Raw genomic sequence first — 6,959 nt, 5'->3', positions numbered from 1 at the left:
AAGCTATCATTCAGAAAACCCAACGCAGACTAAACAGTGTCTCCTGAGAGATCTCTGAGGAAGAGGAGGAAGAGTTCTGATCGCCAAAGCGTCGCTCCGTGTGGAGAAAAATCCTTCAAACAACATCGACAAGGTGCTCTGTAACTTTGTGTGGAGAAATGCGACTCAGTATTTAAGGAAACCTGTTCTCAGCACTTTAAACAATACATCTAAGATTAATTGGCTAAAATATTGACAAAAATATCCCAACTGCACCTGGAATGTTTTTCTCCTCCATGTGATCTCTAAACTAGGCGCTTTAAACTTTTTTGGCATTAATCAAATCCCAATTAAAATTTCTGCTTTTCATTGCCGAACCTTTTTGTCACGGACTCTCATGGACACTTTATACAGACACAAATCCCTCTTTATGGAATACCGGTTTCTTAATATCCCGCCTGGGGATTATGCTCAAGTTTGTGCTGTTCTGGTCACGTCCCAATCCAAACCCTCAGCAGTGGTCTTATTATCACCATCAGATACGGCTGCAGGCAAAATACGCTTCTCTAACAATCCAAGTAGAATTTTATTGTCAACCAAGCAATACACACTCAAGTATAGAGTGGGACGAAATGTCTGGATCAAAGGTGCAAACTGTAAAAATAACAATGAAACAATTCAAATATACAACAGTGCCGAACTTGAACAGAAATAGAAAAGAATGAGAAAAAATAAACACAAACGTGCACAGACAGAGTCACACACAGATTTCCAGAAATAACAATAAATCAATCAGAGTCTTATTTCAACGGGAAACTGTAGCGACTCCTCATATCATCTCATACTGGGGAAAGTTCGTAGACAACACAAACTGGACAAAGGTCTGGCTCTTCCCAACTGATATTTGATCACGTTAAAGAAATTTCCTTTACATTAATTCGGTTAAAATCTAAATCCAGAAAGGCTTCAAAGAGAACGTTGATGTCAGCGGCAGCTTTTGTTCTGATCACACTGAAACATCTGTCCATCTGTTATTAGACTCAATTGGCTTCTGTCAAAATGTAAAAGAACCCACCCACCACTTTAATCACACTCTAGATCTTGTGTTAACATATGGCATAGAAACTGAACATTTAACAGTGTCTCCTGAAAACCCTCTCCTGTCTGATCATTTCCTGATAACATTTACTTTTACAATAATTGATTACACAGCGGTGGAGAGTAGACTTTATCAAAGTAGATGTCTTTCTGAAAGCGCTGTAACTAAGTTTAAGAATATAATCCACCCACTGTTATCATCTCCAATGCCCTGTACCAACATAGAGCAGAGCAGCTATCTGAACACTACTCTAACAGAGGTCGATTATCTTGTTAATAATTTCACCTCCTCACTACGTACGACTCTGGATACTGTAGCTCCTGTGAAAACCAAGGTCTCTAATCAGAAGTACCTGACTCCGTGGTATAATTCTCAAACACATAGCCTAAAGCAGATGACTCGTAATCTGGAGAGGAAATGGCGTGTCACAAATCTAGAGGATCATCATTTAGCCTGGAGAAATAGTTTGCTGCTTTATAAGAAAGCCCTCCGCAAAGCCAGAACATCTTACTATTCATCACTGATTGAAGAAAATAAGAACAACCCCAGGTTTCTCTTCAGCTCTGTAGCCAGGCTGACAAACAGTCAGAGCTCTGCTGAGCCAACCATCCCTTTAACGTTAACTAGTAATGACTTTATGAACTTCTTCACAAATAAAATTTTAATCATTAGAGAAGAAATGACCAATAATCATCCCACAGATGTAATATCATCTGAAAAGTCACCTGCAACGCCAAAATCTGGCATTGCACCTGCAGAGAATCCAGGAAAATGCTCTGCAGGTGTTTCCTCTAAAATGTCAGAGAATGGTTCTGTGTCAGTGCCATCTTCCAAGGTTGAGAAATTGTCCGATGACCTCGCCTTCTTCCTCTTCGCGAGCGTTCTTATAAAATCTAAATCTGAGACCAAACAGTCTGTGTCTCTGTCAGCAGAACTAGACGTGGCCATCAACCGTCTGAGAGACCTGATCAAGCCTGAACTCAGCAGCACAGAGTCCACCACGAGTCTCATCAATGACCAGAAACAGTTCATGAAGAAAATAGCCAAATCCCTCATCAGGGAGTTTGGCTCCCCAGAACGGGTCTTACATGCTGCGATGGAAAGTAATTCATCTTTTGATGAGGCTGTGATAAGGCATCTAAAAATCAGCCTGGGAGTCATCCCCAGTCCTCCAAAGAAATCCAAAATTTCCAGGTTCTTTTCAGCGGTGGGAAAAGCTCTGCGAAAGCCCCTTAGGTGGTGCATCAAAGCCAAGCTTAGGCGGGGAGGGGGAAGTAACAAAAGTGACCGGGTCAGAAAAAGGAGTCAAGGAGGCGAAACAATAAAATAAAACAATTTTATTGAAGAAGTTCAACTAAAAGAGACGGACAAGCCGCTATCACCATAAAGGAAACACAAACAAAACTCAGGCGTAGGTCAAATAAAGCAAAAAGTCAAAATGAAAACGCAGCTCACTAGCTGTACCCACACAAAATGGCACTCTGGCCCAGAGCTCACCCTGCTCTGGGCTTAAATACCCTTAATTGCTGATGGGAGTCAGCTGCGCCGGAGGGAAAGGTGGCATCTCAGGCAGGAGGTAGTGGGACACGCCCACACAGGCACCCTCAGGAGAGAGAGAGAGAGGCTAGGGCCATTTATTAAAGTCGGTGTAACTGCACTGGTCATGGATCGACTTTTTGTTGATGACTTACTTGGCATTTGTGTATCAGTGAAGATGATATTAGCCAAAGCTTTCACTGGAAGTCAGCTGCTGGTGTCCAGCGTTAGACATGTTCTCACTGTGTGCGTGCGCAGTGTGCTACTTTGAACAGGTAAAGGAAACCAGCATTAATGAAATACTAGTCAGATGTTCTACAAGTTTACACAACGAGACATTGAGACCTGAATTCAAACTAAAAGCCAGCTTTGAGTAATGAAGCTTGGAGATGAACAAACACTGTTTAATCCATAAGAACAACTAATGACAAACAACATTTCACAGCTTCTACTGAGGGAGGCGCTACATAATCAGCCCACTGGATACTAAGAACCTGTGAGACAGGCCACAGCATGTGAGACTGGGCAGAGCTCGCTCTGATGTGATGATGTGCAGTACAGGAGGATCTGTTAGATCACAGGAAAGAGAAACGTTTCAGCAGTTACAGGAGCTCCATAAGATCAAGAGTTTGAATATACAGAGAACACAGCCGGGGTCACTTTGTTGGGATGATGATGATGATGATGATGATGATGATGATGATGATGATGATGCAGGAGGGGTTTGTACTGCTGCCTAGTAAGAAAATGATTAGCTCGTCCCTGTGCTCATCTCTAAAAATGAACCTGGAAGCAGCTTAGAAGTCGGTGAAGTTTTGTACTGCACTCAGTCTGTGAGAAAGAAAGTTGTGATTTTATTGTACTTTTGTGAAATCCTGAGCTGATATTTTTCTGTATGTTGATGTTTTTGTCATTTTAGTCCCCGCCCATTCCAGAGAAACAGGCCTAGAAAACTCAGTTTTTAAGATAACTGTGGGAAATCATTTCACCCAGCAGCACTGATCCTGCTCAGCTCCATCCGTGACACAGCAGCTAAATACTGATAGCTGATAATACGCAGACTGGCATTAAAGGAGACACCACACAATAAACCTTTGTTAGCGCATTGAAAACTCATTATTATGACCTCAGGGTGCAGGAAGAGAGAGCAGGAGCGTTTCAGTAGGCTGGCAGGGCTGAAGACAAAACAGAACATGAGTCAAAGGATGAAGTCACTGAGGACAACAAGACTGGCACAGAGATCTGAGGACGAGTGGGAACCAAAGCCAGTGAATAATGGAAGTGTTGACGAGACCAGGTGTGTCGTTGCTAAAGGGCACATGTGGAAGGAACAAAGAGGCTGACAGGAAGGAGGCAGATGGGACATAACAAAGCGCCTCAACCAAGAAAGACCCCACAGACAGTGAGTTATTAACATCTGGCTTCTGTTTTTAATGAACATGCCCACTCGTCTTACTGATCTCAGTCAATGAAGCTCTGTGATGTTTTATTTTTTAAATATTTTTACATTAAATTCACTAAATCATAACAACAGTTTATTATGAAGTAAATGTAAAGAGAGAGCACATCAATGCAATGACCACACAGCACCACCAGGGGGCAGAAGCGTCTCACTGGTGACAAGTTTTACACCAAAACAATGAATAAAAGCAAAGAAAAGACTGTTTAACAGATTTTATGTGAGCACGTTTTAGTAAGAGATGCACAGGAACATGATTCAAAAGGCTGTGGGTTTGAATCCCAGTACAAGAAAACAATGACTAGAATAAAATGTGCTGACGTTTGTTTAGATGGTAGGGTGCAGCTGTAGACCAGAGGAAAGGAAAGAATCTGGGTGTGTGTTTGTGTTTTAGGTTGGTTTAGCTGTTTGCCTGGGTGTGTGTAATTGTGGAGAGAGAGGAATTTATTGTCAGGGGGGGTCTGCCTGTCATAGAAGGAAAGAGGAAGCCACAGCTGGGGGTGGACAGATGTGCACAGAATAGAGTAAAAGTAGATGCAAGTCATGAGGATACAATGTTTCAGTAAGATGTTGGTTACATGAATGTTTTTTTTCATTACTAATCATGTGCCCAGCATCCACACTGCACATGCTTATGCAACACACACACACACACACACACACACACACACACACACACACACACACACACACACACACACACACACACTCAAGTATCAGCACAGACTGGTACCATACAGACACCCCCACACAGGGGCGGTCCTAGCCTGTTTGGCGGGTTTAAATGTTTTTGCAGATGCCGTGACTCCGCCCCCAGCACGATGTCGCCCTGGGCATCCGCCCATGTTGCCCTTATCAAAAACCGCTACACACACCACTCTGGCCATGAGTTGCTGTTGTTGCCATATAAGGGAACCCCCACGGTTTTATAGCATGTTTTAAAGCTCAGGCGGGCCCTCCCCCGAAGGGTGAGGCTGAATGTGTATCTGTGTAGGACTGAGGGAGGGGCTGCCCCTCAGATCTGCTGGTTGCAGTTGCAGGATCTCCCTCTGCGCGGAGGTTCGGTTAAATAAAAGCATTACAAGTGTTTGTAAGTCAGAGTTTCTTTTCAGCTGCGTGACAAACAGATGTAAATGGCCTGCATTTGTATAGCGCCTTAAGGACCCCAAAGCACTTTACACTACATTCAGTCATTCACACACACTGGCAATAGCAAGCTACATTGTAGCCACAGGGGCACACTGACAGAGGTGAGGCTGCCGGACACTGGCGCCACCGGGCCCTCTGACCACCACCAGTAGGCAAACACGGGGTTAGTATCTTGCCCAGGGATATTTGGCATGCAGCCAGGAGGCAGCCTGGGATCGAACCACCGACCTTCTGATTAGTGGCTGACCTGCTCTGCCACCTGAGCTACAGCGACCCCAAATGTGATTCATAACAGTTGGAATGTGAGTGTGCAGGTCTGTGAAGCCCCCTCCACACCATAATGAGGGTCTGTGGGTCTGTGGGTGGGTTGCAGAGGGAATTGTTTATGGTGTTGTACATTCTTGAAAGTTAATAACCCTGCAAGAGACAAAGAAAGAGCCGGGGAGGTGGAGGCCTGGTGCTTATTCTGGCCGCCTCGCTGTGTTTCCATGTTCTCTCTCTATGAAGCTGTCGCACAAAGTGTTTCTCTCCTGTTTCTTATTGAATCTTCAAAGGCTGATTATTAGTTTGTTTACTGTTTACATTCTCACCTTCCTGTTTTCTTTCACTTCTATTATAACTGTTATTTTGGTGGTTACTTGTCTCCATCTTCTCTGATTGCCTTGCTGTATATTTGTAGCGCTGTCACGTGTGCTCCCTGTAAACACACATTTCACAGTGTTTAACCTGCACAAACGTCGCTGCCTCTCATATCTTTGGTTTGTAAACTGTGACATTAATCTGGAGGAAATGTTCTCTGACCTTCATGTTTTCACTCAGACTCAGTTTTACACTTTTTTATACGTGATTCCAAAAAACAAACATACGTCACTGAGACAGATCAGCTATTAGAGTCATAAATAGTAACACATGAACAGTTACAGCCCGACCTTCACATAGTCTTTAACTGACTCTCACATCTGAAGCCAGACATCACGTCTGCATGTGTGCTGAAATGGTGAAAAACATTAGAACAAAGAAAATTGTTCAAAACATTCCCCATGAACCGGGAGAGCCTGTGCATCACATCCTGTCCTCGTCGGTGATCATATCCCATCGACTGTGCCTCCTGCCATCAGCTCATGACCTGTAACACTGACGGCGGCTGAGAGGAGTTTGGATTTAATAAAGTAGCTGAAAACAAACTCCACACTTCCTGTTCTCAGTTTTCCAGGTGAAACATGATCTGACAGGACAGGTAAAGTCTGCAGAGCAGCATGTTAGAATATCCAGTAGAAATAAGGACATTTACAGCCTGATATCTGCAGCCTTACAGAATAAACTCGGCCTCTCCCTGTCTGTGCTCAGCTGTTCATAAATAATTCAGAGTTGTTGTTTCTGTGCATTCCTCATTAGTGTGTCACTCGTGATCCGATCACACCCACAGCAACTCACGCTTCACCCAGTGATTCCTCCCCTGGATATCAGCTGTTTGAAGACTTTAAGGGGAAAGTCGCTGTCCCCCCTCCAGCAGGATGTAGAGGGCGACCAGAACCATGTGCACTGCTACCTAACCAGCGTCAAAATGCTCGAACCTAATTTACAAGTCATTTGGTGTCTGGTAAACAAGCTCACTTCCTGTTTTACTGACCTCTGAGGTTAAGAGTCCACCACAAAAATGTTCTTTTAGTTTCCAGCAGCACTCAGTGTCTGTAGCAGCGTTATCAGTAATACCAACTTCACCATAACAGTCTGATA

This window comes from Aulonocara sp. 'chitande type north' Nkhata Bay, linkage group LG6 (genome assembly GCF_057382095.1).
Source record: "Aulonocara sp. 'chitande type north' Nkhata Bay isolate Kocher_YH1m ecotype deep benthic linkage group LG6, A_spYH_male_GT1.1, whole genome shotgun sequence".
Lineage (NCBI taxonomy): Eukaryota > Metazoa > Chordata > Actinopteri > Cichliformes > Cichlidae > Aulonocara > Aulonocara sp. 'chitande type north' Nkhata Bay.
This window is presented reverse-complemented; position numbering follows the sequence as displayed.